The 27,185-nt window shown below is 43.5% G+C and overlaps 1 protein-coding gene across 2 annotated transcripts in view; it reads left to right on the plus strand.

The window, feature by feature from the left end:
- SUSD6 (sushi domain containing 6) overlaps nucleotides 1–27,185 on the plus strand; it is an 87,565-nt gene that overhangs the window by 3,891 nt on the left and 56,489 nt on the right. For both annotated transcript variants that reach the window (XM_059819522.1, XM_059819520.1), the window contains exon 2: nucleotides 3,496–3,582. The gene's annotated coding sequence lies outside the window, so the exon portion shown is untranslated. The remainder of the gene's footprint in view (nucleotides 1–3,495; nucleotides 3,583–27,185) is intronic.

Below are 27,185 nucleotides of genomic sequence, written 5' to 3' on the forward strand. Positions count from 1 at the left end.
CGTCTTTGCAAGTCCTTCTGTGTAATTCACCCAGATTTGCTGTTTGGTAGTTATGCAGACAGTATTTTCCTTGACTCTGGTAGTGGGCTTGTTTGCTGAGCAGCTGCAAAAATTGATTTTAAGTTTAACCAGTGGAAATGCTTCCTATAAATTTCAGGAAGCAAGCTGTTGTATGTAGCAAGAAATATTTTCACCTGCCATTTGTGTGCTGTTTGTTTTGTTACTGAGTAGTGGCAGCTAGTGCTCTCTCACAGGAAGCTTAGTGCTCTCCCACGGCTTGCTTTGTGATGCAGTCTGCAAACAGGGTATCTTCATACTGAGCCTAGTGATGCTAATAAGAGACCAGTCGAGGCCTGGCCTGTTGTTTGCTTGCTTGCTTATTTATTTCAAACTGACGATATTTGTGTGTGATAATTCAAGACAGTTTATTGAGGAAGCTCACACTGTTGAAGAGCTGCAGGACCAGAAGTTAGAGGTATAAAACCCCTGCCTCTTCACTGCTGCTTTAGTTGTCCCCTTTCCCCATCTTCTGGCTTTTTCTGCCTGTGTGTTGAATGGCAGGCAGGCTCCAAAAGCGGAGCATACACTGAGAACCTTCTCCACAGTGCAAAGGGTCGATGTGTCTCATGTTGCTCTGCTGATTCCCTGAGGGGAACTGCTATTCTGGCAACCAGCCCACCCAGCAGTGAATTTGCTTCCTGGTGTAAGTGAATGTTAAGTGGAACGGGTTGGTCATCACCTCTTCAGCAGTAACCTTGTAGGCGAGGTAAAGTACAGCTTTTGGAGCTGCTAGAGCAGGGTAAAGGGAAACTGGCTTCTGGAAGCACTTTTAAGTGGAAAATGAAGCAGTTTGTCGTATTTATGCTATGGACTAGAATGGCTTTCAGTCCAGCAGTGTAAACTCACTTGCCATAGGAATGACTTCCTTGTAGATGCTTGAATTTTGCTAGGCTGAAATATGCACCATTTTAACTTCATGCTCAGAAGTGAAACACTGTCAATATTCTTTGTCCCTGTCCATAGCTTCGTTAGCTTACACTTTAAAAGCTCCAGAACCATTTTGAAAACTTTGAAGCTGTTTACATTTTCCCTCAACTCATTTTCCTCCTGGTTTGTAATCAAATGTTGCTACAGTTTGCTGCTCTTTCTGTTTTTTTCCTGCATTGGTTTAATGTGGTTTTGTAATAAAATGAGTGGGAATTGAAAGAATTTCTGATCAAAACCAAGTTTACATCTGGTTTGGGAATGAAGATAGATAAGAAGTTATGTTAGAATATTAGATCTCTTTCTGCAGGACTCTTACGGGAGCATAAGTTTTAGGAGGGAAAGCCTATTGATGCATCAGTCTTGTTTAAAAGAAACAAACAAAAACACCCCCCCAACCAAACAACACCCTCCCAAACCCAACTCCAAACCCCTGATTTCTGTAAGTGAGCTTGAGAGTGATGTTCTTATGCTATATAAAAATACAGATCTTTCAAAAGCTAAACTTGCAACTTGATTTTCAACAATAGTTGTTAAAGGCAGCTTGCTTTGAAAGGAGCTGTAGTTTGTATGTGTAGTTTTAAATACATAGATTAGTGAAATACTTGAACGTCTCTAACCTATTTAAGGTGTTTGGGTTTTTTTTTCTTCTTGATAAATAACTTCTGTAAAGTCTTAAAGGAGTAGATATTGAAGCAGCCCACGCTAATACAGTGATATTGTGGGGTGTGCCAAAATCTCCTTTGGGTATTGGAGCCCATTTGTGCCAATCACTCTCACAAGGCTTTTTATTTGTTAGACCTAGTAAGGAGCTCTAATGTTAATTAAAACTCCTTTAAATGAGGGATGGGGGGGTAAGGTAAAGATGCATACTGGGTCTGTGTTGCTCTGTAATAAGCCAAAAGGCAAAAGAAAGCTAATGTGCAGTGAAGAAGACTTAACAGTAATTTATCATCCTCTGCTGTGTGGGGATTCATTATAAGACAGAAACTGCCCCCAAAATAGCCTGTATAGGTTATACTTCGGTGTTGCTACACAGCCTGAGGAGAATCCCTTCTGTGCCAAAACACCAGCCTGGAAGGGTGATTGACATCTCTGCTTTTCGAGAGAAGTGTCAAAATTGCAGAGCATTGCTCAGAGGGTATGAAAGCTTCACTTCTCCATCTGCCACCGCATATGCCAGTGGCGACCCAGTGGCCATATGTGGGATCATCCCAAAAGCTTTAAACCCGGCTCCTCTCCGAAGGCCCCTCACTCCTTTTGAAAGCCCAAAAAGGGCGTGCTGCTTGCTTCAGGAGAGGGAGGTTCCTGTTTTCCCCTTAGGAAAATCTAGTAGTTCGTCTTTATAAAACCAAAGCGTTGTTGCAAAGAGCCGTGTGACCCTGAAATGCTGCAAACTGGTTCTGTGATGTGCAACAAAAATATGCTGGAGACCCATTGCAGGCTTTGCCCTGGCTTTCTGAGCAGGCTATAAAACCATACAAGCCTACTAACAGATCCATTAAAAACTGCTTCATGGGTATGGGGAGCAAGGTTGTATGAGCAGGGGTTGTGTCTTTTGGTAAGCATAGGATTATTTAAGTTGAATGAGAGACACGAAGAGGAGTTTGCTAGGCTTACTTTTAATTTCGTTAGCTGTGAGAACCTCCATCTCAAGTCTGTTTCTGGTTTGCTATCTTGCAGGGCTTGCACACTCCTGAGACTCAAAAAGCTGACATTTAAATGTGACAATGAGATGTTTTAGCAGCAAAGGAGATCTTTAAGCAGGCTACACAAAAATTCCTTCCAGCTGCACAGCTTTTACTTTCACTTTCGGATGACCAGTTTGCCCAGTTCTCAGTTGGTTGCTGTGCTTTCCCAAGTGGAGGAGGTTACCTTATTAATAACCATCTTTTCTTTTTAAGTCTTGGAATTTTTAGTATTAATACTGAATAAAAAGGGTATGTGGGGGGATAAGAGACAATAAAACATACCCGTGGTTTTTTTTGGCACCACAGAAATAATTTTCCTTTCTCCTATGCTTGTTTGGAAAGTATGCACTATTTGTGATCACTAGATTTTTATTTGTAGAAGTGTACGTGTGTGTCTGATGGCTGGACTTGATGCAGTTGTAATCCGAGTATTTCAGGTAACTTCTCAGAAATTTCCGTCCCATTGGGGGAAAAAAAAAGTAACAAAGCTTGAGTGCTGCTGAAAGACGTTTTCAGCAACACACTGCTATGCTTGAAACTGTGATCTGTTCTCTTCTTATACTTGAAATTTTTAAATGGAATGTGTGAGGGTAGTTTTGGATATTCTTTGGTTTTGAGTAACTTGTACAGTATATCTCAAACCCAGATCTGAATTTTGCAGGTAATGCCTGTACCTGAAGCATAGCTGTGTGCCTGTGTCCTAAAAACATAATAGAGCTGCTTCCACCCCTCGGTCTTCTGGCTCTTTTGTGCGACAGGGTTGCCCTTCTTATCCTCTATGTATTCACAGCTAATACTTACTTTTTTTGTGCGTTCCTAGGTGTGTGAATCAACCTATCGTCACTGAATCATTGCTTTAATCATACTGACTTGACAACCATTGTACGCCAGCTTGTGTCAACACCAGGTAAGATGAAAGCTAATGCCATTACTTTATTTTTCCTGACTCTTTGCTTTTTAAACCTGCATTTTGTCCAAATGCCAGTGACTTTTCTGTAGACTAAAATCAGAATGTGCTGCCTTCCATGTTCTCCTCCTGCAGCGAGACAGCCACTTACTGTTAGCGTTACTTCCTGTTTCGAAAGCGAGCGTTCTAAAATGTTCGTAGGGTCTGGCTCCTTTGTAGCCATTCCTTAGCCTTTTTCCTGACACCTCTGTTAACCTGGTTTTTGTGGTGTTCAGATACCACAAGCTGTTTTTTCCCTTGTATTCTTCACCCCCTTACCACTCCCTGGTTTTGCTGTAGAAACTGTTGCCTTGCAGAGTTAAGCATGCACGATAAGCCACCTGTACTATCTGGCTTTTTCTCTTGAACAGAAAATGGTCTTTGTTTTGTTTTGATTCTTCTTCCATACCTGCTCCCAAATGTTACCTCTGAAAACCTATCACAGAAGGATCTTGTGTGTGTTATGTTTTAATGGTAAGAAACTACCTGGATATGTCTTTCAGAGAACAAAATATAAAGCTGTTTCTCGGACCTCACCCTTTTATCCCCCTTTAGAGAAGGGAAGTAGATTGGGGGGGGTGGGGTGGGGAGGAAATCCCTCTAATACTTTCAACAAGGTTATTATCCAGTACTCTAGGGGAGTCCTAGTGCTGACGAACTAATGTGAGCCTTTGTTCTGATGCTAATCAGAATACGGATAATTCCTCTGACTACGCCCTCTTCCCCTCAGATCCCTCTAGCAGCGATAAGGCATTAAACTCCTTTGCTGCCACTCTTCTTGCGGTGCTGGCCTGTTGTCCTTGTTTCCTGCAACTGCTACCTTGAGTGCAAAGGCTTGAGTTTTCAGGGGGTGTCATTAGGAGTGCTCATTTAAATCTTTTGAGACTTTTTGGGTGCTCCTGAGTGGTGCTTGTACACTTCAGTTAAATAGATATCTTGGTGGATATGTGTGTGTGTTTATTTTTTGTATCATTGAATAAGAAAATAACTCTTTGTTGATTCAGGACATGTTGGACTTGAATATAGGGACATTTTGGGACATGTAACTGAAAGAATGCAAGTCGGCATGTAGCTGAAACTTAGAAGATATTTTTCCTTCTGTCTCTTCTTTCCTCCTTCCTTGGCCAGAGCAAACAACTATTGTTTCTCAAATGTTTTTAAATACCCTTAAAGAGACTAATTTCTGATCACTAGTCCAAAGACCTCTGTAAGTTTTCTAGGATGAATGTGTATGCAACTTATATATTGTTTTGGTTTATGCCAATAATCTGCTCCTGATCTAAAGATGAACTGTGCAGCCGTAGAGAGAGGAGCTTGAAGCCTAGATATATAGTGAAATATGACTTTGCAAGTAATATAACACAAAAAATAGTCCATTAAAACAGTGTCTCTTCACTAAATCTTATTTGTGGCGGTGGGGAAAGGGCGGGGGGTGGTGGTGAAGATACTGGTTAGGTCTGTTGTGAAATGATCACTCAGACAAAGCTGTTAAATGTCTTGCATATCAAGAAGGGAAGGGGAGAAGTGTGCAGAGTTAGCCTCTTCAGCCTTTTCTTGGCAGTACAAAGCTGATGAGAAGCTCATCCTTGTGCTTCTAAAAGCAGGTCTCCTAGTATAGCCGTTTGGTTTGTGATAGTGGGTTCTCTGAGGATAATTGGTGGCAATCCTCTGTGGATAATCTGTCCTGAGTCTGGCTGAGCTGGCCTCCTGGTGAATTTGTAAGGGAGTTTACTGTCTTTCACTCTAGAGGCTGTTCTCTGCAGGGTGGTTTGAGACCCTCTTTAGTATCAGTACAGAATAGAGGGACAGGAGGGATTTAGACAAGTTAAGAACTTCCCTAGAAGACAAGAGATTAACTGAGTGCGTCCGCACAGCTAGCATCTGTGTAGCAGTGCAATGTTTTGTAGTGTTTCATTTTGATGGAGTGTTTTTTCCTAATGCAGAATTGGAAAAGGCCTGCAGCGACGATATAAAAATCTGATCCCTTTGCGAACTGCACAATTTTTGGACTTTGTAGACATCATGTCTAGATGAGCGAGGCTCAAAAAAGGTATTGGGGAGGAGGCAGAAAGGCTCCATCAGAAAATGCCCATCTGAGAAGACTGATTTAAAGCGTTTGGGGCAGTGGGTCCAGCGCTGAAACTTACCTTTTTGCTAGTGACTGTGCACAGATGTGGAGTGCGTGTTACAAAGGCTGTCCAGCGTGGCTTCCTGATGTGAACCTGTGTGGAAGCATTAGCTGTGAGAAAGGGTTTATGAGCACTTCAAAACAGCAATTGTTTTTTAAGGTTGATTCTGTTGACAATATCCTGAAGAGATGTTGCTAATAGATGCAGTGTGACACATTTTATGTGGGTAAAATTATGGGCTAGGCATAACTGCCTTTGCCTAGCGCTAATAACCCAACAGTTGTTAAATCCCAGGAAATGCTCATTTTCAGGGTGGTGATTGCTTTCATGACCTGAAAATAAAAACTGGAAGGCATATGTGTTGTTGGGTTTTTTCTTTACTCTCGATTGGCATATGCAGGGCATTTCCTGCGAATGAGTGCCCTGTACTTAGTTATTCATATTCTATCACTTTTCAACATCGTGTTCATCTTTTATGATGTGAAACAATTATCCTGAAATGGTGTATGTGTGAGAGAGAGAGAGACCGCAGAGAAGTTGCAGTACAGAACACAGGATTCCTCTACCCCATTATTTTTATCCTGTGAAGTGAGAACAGGAGGATGGCAGAAGCATTTCTGAACAGCTCCTGTGCAAAGCTTCCCATAAGGCTTTCAATGCTCTCTAACCTGTGCTTTCTTGTCTGTCCCCCCCCCTTGTCTGCTTGAACGATTTGTAACATGGAAAGCCTAAACTCCCAGCGCTTACAGCAGTGGTGTCCACTCTGGGGTCGTCCAGCGTTCACCTGCATCCCTTCATACGTATCAGGGTTTCTCCTTTGTGTATATTTTGACTTTTTTTTTTGCCCAGGTTAGTATTTCCTTTTCAAGTGGTGTGCTGTAGCATGAAACTCCAGGGGCATATGGCATTGTTGGTATTAAAAATTAAGGAAACAGTACAGAATATTGAAAATTGATCTGTTTTTCTCCCCAGATATTTTCTCTCTGCTCCACTGGTAGGAGGCCAGAGGGGACTTCCTCTGTGGGTTTCTTTACGTATGAGTTGAGGGTTTGGATTCTAGATGAGAGTGGGTTGGGTTTTTTGTGTATTTTTTTGGTGTTTATGTAAAGGTAACTTGAAGACCAGCTTTACCCTTGTGACTGTCTGGTTTAATCTCCAGTGGAGAGGAAGGAAGATGGGTTTTTCAGCTGCCACCATATCCTGGAAACAGTATATTGTTCCATTTCAGCTACGACAATCCCTTCTTCTCACCTCCTCCCCACTTTCCCCCAACATTTTGTGGAACAGACACTTCGTGATTTTAATTTTTCATCTGTATTTATCCCTTATTGTGAAACTAGAGTTTTTAATTAGCATAGCTTAGTCATCAACTAATACATGGCAAAAAGACTCTTCAACTTTTGATGTGACAAACAACTTGCTGTGTGTGAGATTGGGAAGAAGATTCCCCCCCATAGCCTTGTGCTCCTTGGCCAATTCCCCTCCAGCTCTGTTACTCTAACAGCCAGCTGGGGAGTGCTTGGGTCAAACTCGCTGGTGAACAGTTATCTCACCTAACCTTGGAGCAGCAGGTTGGAACCCAGCATTACCTGTGTGTGCTATTTCCCCTCTGACTGTAGTAGGGATCAGGCTCTTACCATATTCTCCTTAAACATGAGTTGTAGTGAGGCAAGCTGGGTTCACCTGGGTTGTATAGATTGACGTGCTTCTCCTTTACAAGGATGGGCCCTTCAGATGAAAATGAAGGCATTCCAGGGGGAATGGGTGTTGCTGATGTCCTTACTGTGGCTGTTCAAGGAAATTGTCATTATAGCTGGTCTAACATCTCACTTGCTGAAATCCTCTCTTCTCTTTGCCTTTCCAACAGAAAGGGCTCTGCAGTTCCTGACAGAAAGCAGTCTTCTCTAGTTCAGCAGATCTGTTGTGAGAGTCCCAAGAAAAGACAGCTGTTTGTAATGGGCATCAGAGCTATTGATATGTAACTTAGTCTGGGGGCAGGGACTCGCCTTTGTGTTGGTGGAGTGGCAGTTTTATGGCAGTGAGAGCCTGGGATGAACTCATGAATATGAAATACTCATCTGAAAAACAACTGTTTGAGAGGTATGTCACCTGAAGATAGGGCTGTTGCAGAATAGGTTGAAATCTGTCAGTCTCTCTGTTTTTTTGTTTTAAATGATTCACAGAAGACACCTAGATTCTTCAGAACAACTCGGGTGTTGGTTTGGTTGGGGTTTTTTTGTTTTTTTTTTTTGACTAAAATCAGGCTGCCCTGCATAAGTGTGAGGCAACACAGGGAGGAGGCAAAGGAGATCTGTATTTACTTGCAAGACTTTTGAAAGGGCCTGAATACTGAAGTTGGAAGGAGTTGAAGCATTTGAGCCACTGAATGTTAACAGTTGGCACTAACATGCTTCTGACCTCTGGCAACATGGCTGAGAAAATAGTCCTGGCTGCTCCTTGGTTGATCTGTGTACCTGTGCCCGGTCTTTTCCACCATCTCCAGTGGTGTAGTAGTGTGTTGGTTGGTGCTGACTAAAGAGGAGGACTCAAGTCAGAAATACTGCTTCTTGCAGAATGGTGCATGTGCTGCAGCCTCTCCAAGTGCTATTCCAAACAAGCCTTGCTGAATTTGAGATATGTGATTTTTTTTTTTTCTTTTTTCTGAGATACTTGGTGGCAAGCAACCATATTTGCTAAAGCAAGCTGGTATTTTATAGTTCTCCTGCACTGTGTATTTAATTGCTGCATAACTGATTCCTGCTGTCTCAAGTGTACATAAGTTTTTCCTTTTTTTATGCCAACTGTTTAACAGGCTCCCAGTACATAGGGGAATTTTGCACCCTCTTTCTACTTATAGTACTTTGAGCTGTTGGGAGATGTTATTCAGCTTAGACAATACAGAACTGTGTCTTAACATCATGTGTCAAGGGCATATGCATGTCCTAAATTCTGTGAAGCTATAGCTGGGCACTGCCTAGCTGCTCAGAGAAGTTCAAGACAACACTTTCTTCCCTTTCAGCACATCAATCTGGGTGCTCAATTTGCTTAATCCCTACAAGTGGTGAATGTTATAGGACTGACACAGTAAACACTGCAGAGGGTTTTCTTCTGTCTTCCAAGCCATGAGGATCAATACTAAATGTAAAATCAGTAAATTCTATCTAGATTTCTTTTTCTCTAGGACACAATGATTATCTTAGCCTTTCTTGTCTTTGAGATATTCTCTGTCGTCTTTTTGGCTATGGAGCCAAAAATGTTGTACATGATGATGGTAGAATTTGCTGTAAGTGTAGAAGGCAGCCTGTTTTTTCAAGTTGAAGCAAATTTTTGGAGGTAGGTGAGGTTAAGGAGGAGCCAATAAGATATTTTAAGCAGGCTTTTTGAAGCTGGCTTATCTCATTAGTTATACTGGGATGAGCCCATGAATTCAGTAGAGTTGTTTCAGACTTGCACTGTGAGGGTGATTGCTGTTACACCCTCTGTACCTAAAGTTTGAAAGACTACTGCGGAGATCCTCTCCCCTTTTTGGAGAAGGGAAGGAAAATAAGAATATTGCACAGTATGTAGAATCCATTGGCAAGTGTGACACTGTGCCTGCTACCCAGGAATTGGATGCTGAGAAAGGTATTTGTCTTAGACTGCCTGTGAGAACAGAGACTGACAGCTCTGGATGCTGAGGCTCTGTTAGCCTCTAAGAAAAAAAAGAGGGGAGGTTAAGGAAGGTGATTAGTGTAGGCAGCATTTATGCAAGCTTTGTACAGTGCCATGAATGTTGTGTAGTTGGTGCCTGGGCTTCTCCACATGCTTCCTGCCTATCAAAGCCTCTGGCACCTGCAGGAAATGGAGCAGTGAGCTAGATGAGCTCATTTTGATCACACATGAATTCTTGCATACCAATGTGTGTTAATTTTTGAGGGCAGATCAGTTTTCTTTGCTATGTGTCTGTCTGTAATCGAGATGTAATCTACAGTGTGCTAGGCAGTGCTCTCAGGTGGGGACACGTGTCACAATTAAAGGCTGGTAGCATGTGAAGGGGGAAGGTAGGAAAAATGAAAATACAGGAAAATGTAATTAATTAAAACTGAACTAGGCTGTTTCTTTTATGTGAAGCTACTTCTAGGAAGATGCTGATCTGAGTACATTTGGGAAGACAAACCCCTCAACAATCTACCAGTCTCCTGATGTCCAGGAACTAGTTCTCAGAAGAGACGATGTTGCTTAGCTTCCTGGTGAGAAGGAATAGCTTTGGTTATGAAAAGTCAGAGTAATAAGGGTTGGACCTCTGGAGCTACTATAGACCCAACCTCCTGCTTAGAGCAGGCACTTGAGTTATGTAGATCTGGATACAAGAGGTGGGTCTGGATGTCTTATGTAATGGTTTGGGCTATATGTAGTAGATGAGTTTTCCTCATGGGACCTTCCCTCAAGAGAAACGCTGAGCTTGGTTCCCAACTAGCGAAATCATTGCTACTAGCCGGAGAACAACAGGAGGCTCAAAGAGGATTGCAAAGGCCTCTCTGTTCAGATCCACGTGTTTAGGCGATACTCAGCTGGCTGCTGGGATCTGGGCTTTGAGGCCCTTTATTATTATTTCTGTCTTTCGAGAATATAGATCCAGGAAGAAGTGGTAAGAGGTTGTAGGTGTCCTCTCAAGAGAAGTTGTTGCATTTGTTTAACAGAGGGGGAAGGAAGATTTCTTGCCTTGCATTCTTGTATAAAGTAAAACCATACTGGCCTGCCCAGATGTGACAACCTCTCTCCCTCCCTTCCCACCCTGCTTTACCCTCTGATGAAAGCATGTATTCCAGGACATACATGTCTTAGAATAGATAAAACATGTCCATCCTTACAAGCACAATGTTTTCAAACACCACTGCAGTCTCTCATGTGGTGAATGGTATCCCCTTGGTGGGGGTATGGGTGTTATTATTTGGCCATAGGTTTTTGCCTTTAGGCCTTGTTTGGCAAAAGAAGTTTTAAGTTAATTCAATGCAGTTTACTTTGTATTGGTATTAGAAGCTTAAACCACATTCTTTTTCCTTGGTATTTCTGTGGAGAAGACATTGCTGGAGTGTGACTTGCACTTGGATGAATTGGCTGTGATTTATAGGTAACCCTCTGTAACACAGGATGAGCTTCTCTGATGTTTTCTGGAATAAGAGGAACTAAAAGAGCTAAAAGACAGAAGCAAAAAGTCATCAAGTAAAAATGGTATGTGGATTTACTTCCACAATAATGACCAGTTCTGGTGTAATAGTGTGTAATGCGGGGCTGCTGCATGCCTTGCACTGTGGTGTGTGACTTCATTATGTTGTGGTTTTCCCAGTGTATGGCTGTAAGGTTGCCAAGCTTTCAGCTGCTGGTGTAGGTTTGTGCCAGCCACGCCTGCCACACGAGGAGGTGGTGGCCTTATATGTGTGCAGGGCATGGGTGGCTGCAGGGAGGACGAGAGTTTATGTACTGCACAGGGTGGGGTGGCAGGCATTGGCATTACTGTAGCTGGACACAGAAGTCTCTATTTGTTTAGTCATTTGGTCTCAGGTTGAGTGCCAAACTGGGGAATGCAGGGCTGCTACCTGGCCTGGAAAGAAAAACAAAGTCTTAATGTAGAAATGCTGTTTTCAGGTGGAAAATGTTAAGGTAGAAAGAAGCGGGGGGGGGGGGGGGGGGGGGGATGTGTCTCTGCTGCTGCTGAGCCAGTGGTGGCCTCTGGAGTGCCTTGCTCTGCGTTTGGTGGTGTTGCAGGCTGTGGAGGTGCACATTTTGCTGTAGTGGGCATTAAATAAACCACTTGATTTATCTAGAATGCAAACATGCAGGGATAGCTATACCACAAAGGAAGATTTGTATGAATCTCTGTTGAACAAAAACCCAAGATACTTTGTCCTGTTTTTTTTGGCTTGAAATACCAAATAGATAAGTTTGAGGGTGTGCTTGTTCTTGTTTTGGGGGAACGTGAATTTGGGGATCTCTTCCCGCAGTAGCACTGAGCTAGACCTTATCTTCTGCATGAAATGGAAGTGCTTCCTTGCCAGGCTTCATTGGGCAGGAAAGCTGAAATACTTGGTGTTCAGAAAACAAAAAAAAAATCCTGTTGCCCTGGGGTTTCTGAATGCCTGATGAGCAGTGACTACTTAAAGGGACTTGGTCAACTGGGAAGTCCTACCTTTGTCTGAAAAATTTCTCTACATCTATTCATATAAGATTATGAAGAAGTTTAGAGGGTGAGAAAGTATTTCTCCTTTCAGATCATGGTGTGTCCATTGACGTAGGTATGGTCATTTTGATGTCCCACAGAGTAAATCTGCTTCTCCCTGGGTTGAAGGCTTGCTACGCTTCTGTTTTTCTTCTCTGCGCTGTGTGAGGTAATGAGCAACCAAGCTATTGTGAGTCTAAAGTTCAGACCATGGCAGAGCAGCTTGGGGGCATCCCCAATACCTGAAGCTCCTTTTAACTTGCAGAGGGAAAAAAGTCCTTTAATTACTGGATAGATGACAAATATGAGGATCAAAGTGAGACTTTTGAGGCGAAGCTTAACTGCTTATAAGCTGGAAGTAATCGTGGCTCTCCTTGCTAATGAAGTTTAATGTTGGGACTACAGAGCTGAGAAGGCAGACTTGGGAAAAGGCAATGTGAAAGACTTATTTTTTGTCTGCCCTGTGAAATACCAGCCTTGCCCCATCAGCCTCCTTACCCTCAGCAGGGGACAGGTGCCATGTGCAGAGTCATTTTGACCACTGCTGCTTCCTGCAGTCCTGTGTGCTTGTGTTGGGGTCACCCACGTAACTGCTGGTCTGCTCTGACCTTTTCTTCTCAGACTTCCACTGCTTCATGCCCCAGAGTGCAAAGGGGACACCATGTCCAGTTCTGGATTCAGGTGATCCTAAAATGGATAGGCTGTCCCAAGTTCCACACAGGAAAAAAAAAATGGACTTTGTGTCCACAAAATCCGCCTTTTCTGAAAACAGTAACAAGGTTGCTGTGGTTTGATCACTGTTAGCCACAAGCAGAGTTAATGATACTAGACAAAAAAAAGAGCCTAGAAATGTTTTTTTAGGGAAGTCCATATTTAATCTCTCCCAGTGGCCTTTGACTTGCTTAAAGCTGTGCTACAACTTTTCTGATTTCCAAGACTATTGATTGCCCCCTGTGTCTGAAAATGCATTTACTTCTGTGATGCTTTTGCTGGCAATAGGTCTTCCTTTTCACATGAAGAAATGTAGACTATAGATCTTGCTAGAAATTGATTGGGAGTAACTTGCGATGGCATGGAAAATCCTACATAAGAATAATGTAAGCCGTGTGCAGAAGTCTGAGTTGCAGAAGACTTTAAAGTCAGAAGCCTGCACCCAGCTTTCAGCTTCCATAGGAGGTTGCTACCCCACACGGTTGTGCACCGTTTCTGCTGCTCTTTGGTGCAAAGTGTATCCTTTTCTAATAGGCTTATCAGTAAATGAAATACATAAGGAGGGCAAAACATGGAAGAAAATGACACTTCATTCTACAAACTCATCATCAAAAGCTGGCTTTTATAAGCATAAAGATGAAGTTCCTGGTCCTAAGATGAGGCTGCTAGCCACCTCTCTCAGTAATTACTTAGCCTGGCAATAACTAAAATTCAGGTATTGCATCTCTTTTTCCCTCTGGCATTTTCTGGCTGTGAGGCTGTTAACCAGACAGTTGCTGTCTGTGTCTCTTCTGTGCTGCATTGCTTTTCCCCTTACTGCTTGTGAGGAGGCTGAAAAAGCCTTGCTGTGTCAGCAGCGGACTTGAAGTCCACATGAGAGTTACATACCAGGTACCTGGGATGCTGCCTTTTTGTCTGTAAGCAAATGCTTGCCTCTGCTGGAGACCCTTGTGGATTGCTCTTTATGTAGGAGTGTTCATCTCTGGGTTTCTTGCCTGAATTCCCTTCCACTGGCAGAGAGCGAATACAAGTGAGATGTGTGGCTCAGGACAATAATATACCTGGCCTCAGAGTGGAGTGTTTTAAAGGGATGGAGCAGGGAGACTGGGACATGTTGTGACCTGGATGGATCTGGGAAGTAATGCTGGCACTAGTTAATCTGGCCTGTCATTTTCCATTTTATTTACTCCTGGCACTTGATTGTCAGAGCAGGCTTTTATACTGCATTCTCTTTGTGGCTTAGGCTGCTCAGCACTGCTGCAAAATCCTTCTAATCCTTTTTGCCATCCATCTCTTGCAATGAAAACTCAATTGACAAAGTGAATACTTGAATTTCAGAGAGCAAGTGGGGATTCAGGTTTGGGAAGAATGAAGAATCAGCAAATATGGCAAGACCTTGTTGGGACTGAGGGATTCTTACAATACGTGAATTAACTTGTGTGCTATATCTTGACAGCTGTTGAGGGACATTACTAGTACCGGGGATCTTATCTCCTTGCACAGGACTTCTGCAACTAAATGATACCCACCAATAGGTGCTCAAATAGAAAAAGACATTATTGATCTGTTTTTTAAGAGATAATGAGAATGCATTAAGATTGTCCCGCTTGACTTCTGTATGCTGTATTGTAACTTCGGTGCATGGCAGGCCTGTATGTGGGATAGCACTGCTGAAGTAGAAGCTTTCTGGGCTAGTGTGCCTGTGTTCTGCAAGGGTATTAGAAAGCATTGATGCCATGTGTCTGGCCTCACATTTGTTGAGATGCACATGTTCTTGGGTGCTCTGATCTGAACCAACTGTGTTGGTTGCAATTCTGGGCAGTGCTTTCAGGAATTGAAGATGGTTTCTAGATAGCGTTTGAGATTTACTGTGCTAACCATGCTTACTGCTGCTGGATGCCTCACAGCTCCAGAACGTTATTGTAATCTACTAGTGACAAAACTGGTCTTTCAGTGTTGCAGCTCTGATTGGGCTGTGGATAAACCAGGCTCCTATTTAGGCTAAGCAAAACTCCAGCAGGAGTGTTCTCATCTTCCTCATTCTGGCATCCTATCACAAAAAGTTCTCTGAGCTTGACTGTCCCAGCCAGAATACTGGCAGCAGCAGTTCGTCAGAAAGCCAAATCTGGACTGGGGATGATGAGGTTGGAACAGTGGAAGGGGAACAGGCATTTTCTCTCTCATCTTGGAGGGAATGACCTATTACTTTTGCTTTTAAATATGAATGAATTCATTCTCCATACCTCAGTTACTGACCATATGGTATTCCTGGTAAAAGTAGCAGATGTTCCTCTCTTGCTGTGTTTTGCTTTGTTACACAAATTCTCTTTGTTTTCTTTCTACCCTGTCTGCAATGGGCTGTAATAGTGTTCAGTTCCAGTATATCAGGTTATTGCCCTGAATTTCTAAATATGCATTTACAAGTAAGGTGGAGGCTGCATAAAATGTTGCTTGGATTGTGGGTCTGATGCATGTGTGTGTATAGGTGGCAATTGAACCCTGCGTTCTGGGTCAGTGTGCTCAGCTGAACAGTTTCTGTTTCGCTGTTACTTACGGCCTCTGCACTTTGTTCTTCAACATAAAACAATATTCCACCCCACCTTCTTTGTAGTAGTTTGGTTTGGTTTTGCTAGTGCATGCAATTTCTTCACAAATCTGCATCGCTTTCTATCCCAGAGCCGCGTTGTTTTAGTGAGAGAATGGGGATATTTTTGCACGTAAGTGGTTGTTTTCTATATTCTCTCTGCCAGTATAGTTTTGCCCTCTTGTGTGCTCATGAGCTGCTGTTCCAGTTTAGTAAGGGAAAGTAGGCATATGGTGGTGGATTGCAGCAGACAAACATCTGTGAGTGCCAGATAGACCATGGCATCCCCCAGTCTGGATGCAGGAATTAAAGGGTTGCACCCACAAAGAGTTGTTCTCTGTTGAGTCTTTATTTGCATGGGATATGAAGCTCTTGACACAACACTAAGAGGAGCTTTGGTCCTTGCTGGTGAGAATGTCTGACCTCTTCATAAATCTCATTTCATGTATTCTTAGGAATCCTCATGTGGGAAGGGGCACATTGCTTTTCCACTGGAGATCCGTTGCCCTAAGGCTGTGTCAGAGGCTGGCTGAGCCTGTGCTGCCACGCTGACCTCAGTGTACTCTTATTGCATGGCTGGAACAGGTGGGGTTATGAACTGAGCCCTTCTGCGGGCTTCTTGTCTGGGCATAGATAGATAGCTCCTTCCCCTTTCCCTGTAAATCTAGCAGTGGTCAAAATTTCTTTCTTTCCCCTGTCCAGGGACCCTGCCTGCTAGTCTTCTGTGTAAAGATAAGTGTATCAGTATTGATGTACTTACTAAAAAGGCTATCAAACAAAGAAGAATGTGGTGGTAGAGTTTTTAAAGATTTCTGGAATGGGGAAGAAGATTTGCTGTTAACATCAAGGAAGCTGCTATGGTTTAACAAGAAAAACTTTTCCATAGTTCAGTGAGGTATACAGTGATGGGATTGCTCAAGGTGAAACAAATACTGGTTTTATCTTTCCTTTTCAAGAGAATGCAGATACCAGCTTTCTTCATATGTAAATGACTGTGGAACAGTTCAAAGGGGGGGTGTGTGTGTTTGTGCTCACTGGATAATGTGATACTGAGAAGAGGTACTAGCACAGGTCTTGTGACCAGTCCATGTGTTGTCTCTTGGTTTACTTTGGAAGGCGTATGGCAGTGGCATGGGTCGATTCCCCTTTGGGGAAAGCATGAGCCTCTAGAGGAGGGATTCTTTCTGGTGAAGGAAGCAGAGGTGGGGAGATAATTATCACAGGGCCCGAGGGGTTTGCCTCAGACCATGCACTAAAGAAAGATGCAGTACAGAACTGCCCTTCCTGTCTGTGCTGAGACACTGCTAGTCGTTTCTGGAAGACTCGTGTCTGTGGGTGCTCCTGGGCTGGCTGTTTTCTCTTTGGGCTGTAAGTCACCTGTGACAGTCTGCCAGTACAGTGCTGCTTAGCATGTGAGGGCTTGTAGTTGCTACATTCAGTGAGACAAGGTGGTCTTGCAGGCAGCTTTAACTGCAAAATACTGTAACTTGCAGGTAGTTCCAACTTAGTGTGGCCCCTTGGTGGAGCCGGTCAATGGGCCACGCCGTTTTAAGCATCTGCTCCTGTAGGAGACTGAAACCTAGAGGACTGTTTGAGAGAGGGAGGGTGCATATGAGAACGTTGACATTAATGGTAGAGTTACTCAGTTATGATAGATTGCTCTAAAATTTTAATGCTCTTGGTAGAAGAGAAAACCACAGGAGTGAAACCCATCAATAGCCATGTTTGGGAGCAGGCTCAGGTTCCCTGAGAATCCCACTGGGGCCAGTTAACAGGATGCAAGGAGGCAGCAATTTCATCTTTGTCCTTAATCAGAAGAGGAACCGCTGCACTGAGGGTGGTGAAATGCAAGGAAGGGCCAGATAAATGCTAAGACATCAAGAACAGACAGATCCCTTCTTAATGTTCTTGTTTGTATTACAAAAGTTACCACAGTCTTCAAGGTGCTGCCAGAATGTACACCCTTTTGGGATGGGGGGCGCAGTGGAAAAAAGTTTAAAAAAAAAAAAAACCCAAAAACCCAAAAAAACTTAAACTGTGGTGGACAAGATCAGTGTTCAAGTTGACCGGAGATGTTATGTAGCTAACCTGTGTTTTCTGTCCCGCTGCTCTAAGTGGTTTACTCCCCACTGGCATTGCAGCACCCCATTGTCTGTGCTGCAGGCATGCTTTGGCTTAGTACCAAGCTTTGAAAGATACGTTCAGCAGCAGCTCTTGATCCCAGCCAAGGAGGGGTTGCATGCTTGTGCATAGGTTCTGTCTCTTAGGGAGGCATGGCTAAACTGGGGAATAGTTTAAAAAAAAAAATCCACAAAACACCCCCCACAAAACCCGCACCACAAAACCTACATGCTTTCTGAAAGTACATCTGGCATGAGAGGGGAGCTAGTTTGCTCCTTTTTCCCTGGAGCGGGAGATTCCTGTGTTCCCAGTTGTGGTTGTTCAGGGAAGCCTGATGCAGTTATCTGTAGGGTGGTGATAACCCCTTGCATGAAGGAACGTAGCCTCCGTTACCAGTATGCAGCTCATCTCTGCAGTGAGCTCCAAAAAGTGAGAGCACGGCTCAGCCCTTGGCGAGGTGGTGGTGTGTCCGCGCAAGTCTCACTGGATTGCTAATGCTGCAGCTGCACAGGACCTTTGCAAAATGCACAAAGTAACTGCCCTGAAAACCTTACAAACTCATTCCTATATGCCCAGGGGCGATTTTTTTTTTTCAGTCATGGGAAGTCCTGGAGACATTGTTAATGAGTTCAGCTGAGGAAATAGCACAAGGAACTGTGGGAGAGGGAAGGCTCACTCTTGCGTGCGAAGCACGAACTGGAGTGTGTGCGGAGATGGTAAGGAGGTGTGGTAGTAATCTTAAGAAGGAATGAAAGGGAAATGAAAGCAGAGGTGAGGCTGTGTTAAGACTTGAAGACAAGGGGAAAGAGCAAGTATCAAGCTCATGTCAGTGACTGTAGCCACAAAAATAAAAAGGGAGTTAAATATTTACTGATAAGAATTTGAGGGAGACCTGTTTCCAAGCAGTCTTGTTCTTTGATTCTTTCTTCTGAGCCAAATTATTGGCATGTGCTGGGACAGAAATAGCTCATGTATCTGAGTGACCTTTTAATTTCCTTTACAGTCTCCTAAATCCACTGTAATGAACAAAGCAAACATTAAGAACAGGCGTGGTGCAGATTTTATTGCATGTTTGCAGTAGACCAAATAGCTCTGGATTTCTCTGTATGTTCTATAGCAAGAACCTGCTGTTGAGTAAGATCAGAGAACCAGTCGTGGTTAAGATTAAAGATGTGGTTTCTCTCCATGTGATGCTTCCCTTTGGCCTGCAAATGTTAATGAGACAAAAAGTGCTTGTGAAGGGCTTTTTTTTGCCTAGTCATATACCTGTCCGAAGCAAAAGTTTATCCTTTGGCGTGTGCCCCAGGCTTCCTGCATGCATCTCTTCACTTGCAGTGACTTCCATAGTGAGTCATGACAACTAGCTGTAATGTATAAAAAACGATGTTAAAAAGCATGTGCTAAAGAGAAGGGGATAAGAAATGACATTTCAGCCAAGAGGCTTTCATTGAGTGAGGGGATGACGGAGGTGCATGCAGTGGAGGAAGAAGCAGCATGAGATCAGTGGGCTTTTTATTGCATAGCATGAAAAGATCACACAACTAAAATCTGATCTAATATTTTCTTCCTGTGTGTCTTACAAGAAATGATTTCCCTGTAAGGCACAGGAGAGCCTGCTGTAAGGAAGTATGTGTTTGTCATTTATTTCAGGAAATGTGCCTCAGCTTCAAACATAAGAAAATGGACCAGATAGACCTGTGGTAGCTGCAGCCTTTATTGTCCACGTTTATGCTATTTAAAGACAAGTCTTCTCCAACTTGATTCTAGTGAAATAACAGGCTTGCCTGAAGTCTACTGGCTATTTGTAGGTGAGGAGAATAAGCCAAGTGTTCCTGGGGATAGGCATGACGTTTCTCAAGTCAACATAATTGTATTACCCAGCTGATGGTAAGCTGAAACCCTTCCAGAAGGCTTCTAGAGCTCTGGTTTGACCATTGGTAGATGATTTCTTACGCAAGTCACCTATACGAAGCAGCCTGCAGTTCAGGTGTGGTTTTAAAAAGAAGCTTTGATTATGTTAATCACTTCTCTGAAGTTCTTCAAGACTGGTTTATCCCCCTGATACTCTTTTTCCCCTCATACTTTTCCTCCACTATTACATGCCAGGAAAAAAATTTTCTGTGTAGGAAATGGGGATTTAAGGATTTCTTGTCTAAAGAAGCAGAGGATTCCTTTTTGCCTCTTGAAGTGAAAGTGTTTGAAGACCTTGGGTTAATCTTCTTAATATCTAAAAAATAATTCCAATCCTTAACATTGGCTAATTCCATGAACCAGACCCTCCCAATATGGATGGTACTAAGGCAGTAACATGCATGTCCTCTGTTCCAGTCTCCTCCTCAGCTTTTTTTTCAGGCTTCTGCAAAGTCTGAGAGTCTTGTTGTACATCTTTTGTTGCAGTGTATTTCACATTACTAGCATCCGTCTTAATTCACCAGTCTCAAACCTTTTGCATTTTGTGCGTAGGCCTGGGTGAGCACTCATCCCTCTGCATATTGTCATCTGTTGGTGATTGATTTGTAGGTGAGCTCTATAGCCTGCTCTCAGGAATGTGCAGTGGGCATCTAGCATTACTGTGCTCTGAAATGACATGGCCCTCACAAGGCTGGCTCTTTCCTTTTTCTGCATTTCTTCATTCTCATCAGATCAGGAGTCTTTCCTGTGGTTAGGAAGTCCGATGGCCAAGCTTATTTCCCCAGAAAAGAAAGAAAGCAAAAAATTTCAGGTTGGGCATCGTGCAACTGCTGACACTGCAGACCACCACCTGCGCTGCTTTCCTCCTTGCAGGTGGAAGTACCTGCAGTGTTTGCACGGAATAGTTGTGTTCCCTTGATGATGGTGGTGTTGAAGGTGTACCTGTCAATTCTACAGAGGCCTTCCTCCTGAGAGCGTTTGCCTCTTGAGTAACTTTTTATGTCATGTGATGCAGAGTTCAGAGTTTGAAACTTGCTGTTGGTCTATTGACAAAACCCAACAGCTTTCTTTGGTCAAAAACAAAGATTTCTGAATAGGAATGATTCTTCAGAGAACTGAAACTCCTACCCTATTACATCTGTTTCATAGCAAATGTAGCATAAATATAATTAGCTTCTTCAGATTTGGTTTGTTTGCAAGGAACTAGTGAAGAGTATTGATGCCTTTGATATAAATAAAGCATGGCTGTGCTTGGCAGAGAAGATGAGTCTTAACCTTGGTCTCTCAGAAGTAAGTTGTTGGGCTCTGTCCTCACCAGCAGGTGGGTCCTACCTTTCAAAAGGGCCCGTAATAGCGTTTCACTGGGATTCCTTTCCGTTTGCAGGGGTGGTGTGAAGCAGCCTTTGCAGTGATTCCCAGCAGCTATAGTCAAAGCGCCTCTGAGGAGTGCGACTTGGAGGTGGTGGTGGGACTGTTGCTAGAGGCCAGGGAAGGGGATGTGGCTGTTGGAGAAAGGGCTTCTGATAACTATTGTGCTCTGTAGTATGCTGTAAGGAGGGTGGTTTCCTCAAAATGTGCCTTAGAGTATCCCGTGGAGCCTTAATGGAGCTATTTATTTTCCACAATGCAGGCTTCTCTTTGTCCTCCCCCCACTTCTCTCTGCTTGTGAAGCAGTGACTCCGCTTCATGAGGAGAGTAGATCCTGAAGTGCAAAGGGAGACAAAGAAGATAATTCGTTGTCCAGAGCCAACTGTTGCTTACATCTGTTAAATGTCATGTTCAGCTCACCCAGAAAAGCAGTTTTAGGCGTGCTAGAATGTGTATAAAAGCAGGCAGAGGCAAGCCTTTTCACAAAATGAAGCTTGTAAGTGGCCTTTTAAAAGATGCTGATGGAAGCCCGGACAGTTGCAAATGACAGACCACGAACTCCTCTGGATACTGCTGCTGTACATGACATTCACATTACAATCTTCCCCTGAACTTTCTAGGTGGAACTAGAGATGACATCTGGGTTTTCTTCAACAAATGTTTCTCTGTGCATTTAGTGAAGAGAAGTGAGGTTAGCTTGAAAAAAAAAAAAAAATCTTTGTCCATTCCTATGCAGGGGCCCTTTCTGGAAACTCTGCATAATGTATTTTTTTCATGTGGATAAGAATGAGAAGCTCAGTTAACTTGTACATATGAGACAGTTGCCAATCTGTTAATATTTAGACCTTGCTGCAAGTTACAGGTTTTCTTACTTGCAAAGCACACCTAAATTTAAGTGGTTGCTCTGTTTCTATTAAACTGTTGCTCCAGTGCTGTTACTTTACTGATACTTCCTAGTGTCTGTTCAAGAGATGCCAGAGAACTGTTGAGCAAGTTTCTGACACTGATATTAGGCTAATTGCTTCTCCCCCTCCCACCCCTAGTATTTGTGGGAACTAACACTTGTGTCTTTATATGCTTTTTTTATTTAAAATCTTCGGCTTTAGAGGAAAAGGAAATTGGTAACACTGGAAGATGGAGTGAATGGATTTAGCCTGTTATTTTGCAGCAGTCTTAAACTGCAAAGGCAAAAGGAGAACAGCTTTGGTGAGGATGACTGACTCTTGAAAGACTAAATTGCATGTCAGATTGACAAAATGGGGGAAACAAATTTAAGATTAAGAGTACAGTAATAAAGGGATTGGGTGAATTCTTTTTGAGAAGCTCACTTGGAAATAGATTAAATGAACACAAAAATCCTCTGCTGTTGAAAGTTGTTTTAAATCTTCATCTCACAGTTCGGTGGGTTTTGCATATTAATTTCACTATCCTATAAGCTCTTGTAGCTGATCTCTTTGTGCTGCTGCTTGGAGCACTATGTTACAGGTAAAAACATGGAGAGTATGACTCTTAAACTAGCTTGTTTTATACTAATTCTACTAACCTTTATTTAATCAATTCACTCTGAGGGAACCTTGTCTCCAGATACAGGAAATTGCTTCAGGATTACTGGCTGTGGCAGGACCTTCATGTTTATTTGCAAAACGTCTGGAAAAAAAATAAATTAGTTTTCCTTTAAAGGCAGTTGAAGCTGGAGTTGCTGCACTTTTCCCACGAGGCTGACTAGAGGTCACTGGGAATTCTGTGCTAGAATGCTTTTTTTCTTGACAAATAGTTTGATGGCTTGAGTGTACCCACACAGGATGCTTGGAGATGCATCAAAACCCCAAGCAAAGCAGAGTGACCTGTTTCCCAAGTGGATGTATGTACTATCACTTAGCTGCTAGTGATTTGGCAGAGTTGTTTCCTACCCAGCAGATAGCAAAGAGTTAAACATGCCTGGTCTAAAATGTCCTTTTTGGGGGGAATGGGGAAGGATCTTCCACTTCTCAGCTGTGTGTGCAAGAGGAGTGGGGGGAAGAGGTGTCTGGGGCAACTTGTGTGTGGTATCTTTTACGTGCCCAGGTTCATGTGCCCAGCCTGTTGACATTAAATACAAGCATGCTGGCGAAGTCACAAAATGCAGAAATCCAATGAAGACTCTATGCTCTCTTCTTGCTTGTGTTTCATGGAAGCTGGCCATTCAGGGAGTGGAGGACTATGACTGGAGCCAGGAGGGAGGCAGCACTGCGGAGCAGTGTGCTTGGCTGAGGGACAGCAGGCACTATGTGTTGCCTTCAAGGAGGCAGCTGCCCAGGTCACTGGCAGGATGCTTCACCTCTAGCTTCTGGTCCCAGTGGTAAAGAGGCATTGCCTGTGGCTTTATCCAGGGTTTGTCTTTGCACATGTGAGTATCGGGAGGGAATTTGATCTTTGGGAAGGTTTTCCCTAGAGTTTTGAAGCAGACTGGACAAAGCCTAGCTGTGCTTTTGCAGTCCTGGGTGAGCTAGTGAAAAAGCCAAGGTGTGAGACAGAAGATTAAATAATCTGTATCCTCGAACTTTTTGGTGTATTGCCTTCTGACGTAGCATTGGCACGTGTGATTCTCGTCTGCATGCAGCAGCACTTCGTAGCCTTGCTCACTGTTGCACAAAACTGTAAGATTTACTGCCAGAGCAAGTTGCTGACTCTTGCTGTCCTGCTTTGTATAACTTTTTCCCCTCTTTCGGCTTCGATTTAATTTTACTTCCTCTAACTAGACAAGCCTGTGTTGCCTTTGGCTATCGTGGATCACTCTCACCCAGCTTTCTGGCTTTTAATCTGCATGGAAACCAGGGTGCTCCGAGCCCTGATCTAGGGGGAGGGTTTAGATCTAGAACATCTTTATGCATAGTAAATTATTTCTGCCACACTTTAATGTGGATTGAAAATGGAGCCAGTTTCAGGAGCAAGAAGCCTGTGCAATTACTTGGCCCAGCACGTTGTACAGGCTGCTCGCTTAAGTCAGAGTGGTTCCACACACTATAGGCTTCAGCAGCAAAGCTGAGGTGGGAGTTTCTTACCTCTCCCCAGCTGCTGCTTCCACTGGCCCCAGAGCTGTGCTGGTGCAAGGACCCAGTTTCCCCAACGAGCTCCTGAAGGTTGCATCAGCATTGTTGGAGGGGACAGTTAGCTGCGAAGTGGGCATGGGAGCATCAGCATGGGGGTGTCTAGTCACCAAGAGCAAGGAGTCAATACTTAAGCCAAGGTAGCAGCCCAAGCCTGTAAGTGCTCGGATGATGGAGGGGCAGGCCTCAACCCCAGCTGGCTCTGCAAAGGGGCAGCACTGATGTTCAAGGGGCAGACTAGACTGTGGGTCAGTAAAGGCTGAGGAACCATTGCTGCTATATAAACAAGGTGCTGAGAGCTGCTGAATGAACAGTTACTAGCAGGCAGTGCTCCTCAGTTGCCTCAAGACCCTTTACTTAACATTTTCTTTGAGTTTCTCTTTGGTAGCGGCTGGGCAGAGGCCCCTCCTCGGGAAGCTGAGGAATGGCGATCCCTGTGATGGTTGCAGGGTGGGTGCTGTGGGATGGGTGCAGGAGGCTGTGGGTGTGCTCCCCCTCCTGCTGCAGGTCAGAGCATCCTGGGTCCCACCTTTGGGCTGTCCTACTTCCAGCAAACAGTGTCCATATAGATTTTTTTTTAAATTTTTTTTTCACTAATAGCCATGCTTTGTGAAATGTGAATGTCACTGAGTCAAGTGAGGGTGAAGCTGAAGCTTCAAACTGACCTTCTATTGAGATGCAAATTACAGGTTTTATTTATGACAGGTTTTATTCTGCGGACTCTTACTTCTCTACTCTTCTTTCTGGCATGCTTCTCTCCCACCCCAGTTTAATGGTGGAAATTTTTAATGCGCAGCCTTTGAATGATGGTTGTAGGTATCAGGAAGCCAGTTTGCCACCCTGTTAGAAAGGGACCTGTCCTGGGGATTCTGCTTGGAGCGCTTGGTCTGCTCGTGGCGTGTGTATGTCCTCCGATGACACGTAATGAGCAGTGCTCCTTCTTGAGGTGCCTCTCTGGCTTGATGATCCTAGCTTGTGCTGCTCAAATCAGAATATAATTACAACTGATCCTTTGTTAGAAAATCAAATTAAGCATAGCCTGTTGAGGGAAGCCAGTTAGAGAGAAAAGGCTGTGGGGGTCTTCAGCATAGTGATGTGTGCTCTCTGTGAGCTGGTAATTGTGAGAGTGATTTAAAAGAAAGGAAGCTGTTCAGAGTCCTGTTCCCACCCCCTCTTCTCTCAGCCCTTGAGTATTGATTTTTGAGATTAATTTATGGCACCTTGCCTAGAGTCTGAAAGCCTGAAGTCGAGTATTGGGGTGAACGCTGGTGTGCCTGCTGCCGGTGAGGGTGCCCAGCTGGGGAGCCCGCCTGGGCCACCTTCTGAAGCCACCCTCGACTGTGGCCTCATGGGAGCAGGTCTGCATGCAGGCGGTGTGCTAGTTGTCCTACAGTTTTAGTTGCAAGGGGTTTGAATGGTAATGCGAAATTTTCCTTTTTCGATTGTACGCTGGCAAGAGTGACGTGGCTGGGTTCTGTGGAGTGAAACGTGCCCAATGCCACTGTGATCAGTCTCTGCCACAGTGAGGGTTTGTGGCAATACATATGGCATCTGTGATGTTACCACAGTGCATCCTAAATAGGAAAAGCAATGGGAAGCATCTAATGACTTGCCTTTTCTTTCTTAGTAGCAGCAAAGGGAAATAGTGAGCTAATAGATAAAAACTGAGCCATGGTGCTGAGACCTTTTGAAGGCCAGCTTTTTCCCCCCCTTATTGAGATCTATTGCAGCAGTTCTCTGCTGTGTTAGAATCCCAAATGCAGTCTTGAAGTCAGAACCAGAATTTGAAACTGCGCTTTTTAACTTTCTCCGTTTGGTCAATGGTACTAGGCTGTTGGAAGATGGAGTTTTCAGAGGACTTAAGGGGCAGTCTTATTTCTCAGAGTTTGTGTGTGTGCACATATTTATTTTTGAAAAGACCTTTATGCTGACAGACATCCAAACATCAAGGATTTGTTAGCTTGGAAGGTTCTGATATTAGAACACATCTATTGCAGAGAACTTTCTATATAAACTGTAATACAAATAATCAGTACTGCACAGCAATTGTCATCATCCCTTGGAAGTGGGTGAGTAGATGTTTTCATATCTGGGATGGCAGCTTCTAAACTTGAGTTGTGTCTCACAGCTGTGCTTTTTTGAAATAAATGTAAGATTGCTTCCATCTTCTAGTATAGTTTCTTATTTAAATGTCAGACTGGTTCACTGAAGTTTATATATAGAGGGCTTTGATAGGAAAAAGATTTCCCCAATGGGTGTCTCTTCAAATGGCTGTGCTGTCTGATGGTATTGCAGCTGCGTGTATAGCAGACTGATGCTTTTAGCCACATCAGCTGAAATGAAAGCACAACAAGTGGTAAGGATGGGAGAAGCATGTTCTAGTAGTGAGGGATTACAAAATAAGCCTTTACTGTACATGGGCCTTGTGGTGCATTCACTGAAACAGATTAACACAGCTGCATAAATGAGAAGAGCATCCTGGATATACAAGTGACCTTACCAATCCAATGCTGCTTTGAGAACCCTGTTCTTACTGAAAGTAACATTTCAAGCTTGCATGTGGTTTTGAGAGGTTCTGCCTTTGCACAGCTTTTCTTTTATTCTCCTTCCCTGAAGCCACTTCAGTTTACTGTGAGTTTTCTTTTTTAGGATTTATTATTTTTGGAAAGCGTTCTGGAACATTTTGTGCATATGGTCCTCTGTAAATGTGCTGTTGTACTGCTGAAAGCATGAAACCTAGCCTTTCTGATGCAGTGCGGCAGGGGAAAAATGCTGAAACAATAGTTTCCAAAGGGAATGCTTTTCCAAATAAAGACATATGTTAAAAAAAAAGCTAACACAACAAACCCTAAAACTGGGAAAGATTGTATGTGAGATGTATTCTCCACTATCCCCCAGTGTCTACTTTCTCCGATAGATTGCATAGATGCCAGCATGCTTAAAAAAAAAAGACAATCCCTTAAAGCAGATCCAGCACTTCTTTCTTTAACAACTGGTTTCTCTTCATTCACTGGTGGTGTGACCCCGTTGCTATAAGCATTTTTGTAATAGCACAGAAATCTGCCATGCGTTGGAGTTGTGTGCGTTAACCTGTCGAACTCTCCACCCTGCCCTTCCATGGCTCTGCTTGTCCTTCCTACTGGTGCCTGGAAGTTCACAGCCTGCCCATAACTAGTTTCTCCTTCCTTATTTGGAAGGACAATTGGATTTTGATCTCTTATCTTCCTCCTACCAAGTAAACCAGAAAAAGTTTCCAGTGAAATTCTGTGACTTTCAAGGAAACTTCTTAAAATTTGGGGAGCTAATGATATGTAGGGCTTTCTCTCAGATTTACCATGGCAAGAAAAATGGGATGGTTTTTTTGTCATAAAATTCAAATCTTGTGTGACTGTGTCAGACCTGGCATGACAACCACAGCACTTGGAAATCGGGAAGGATCTTCACAAGACTGAGACTGC

The sequence above is a fragment of the Gavia stellata genome, chromosome 7 (genome assembly GCF_030936135.1).
Source record: "Gavia stellata isolate bGavSte3 chromosome 7, bGavSte3.hap2, whole genome shotgun sequence".
Lineage (NCBI taxonomy): Eukaryota > Metazoa > Chordata > Aves > Gaviiformes > Gaviidae > Gavia > Gavia stellata.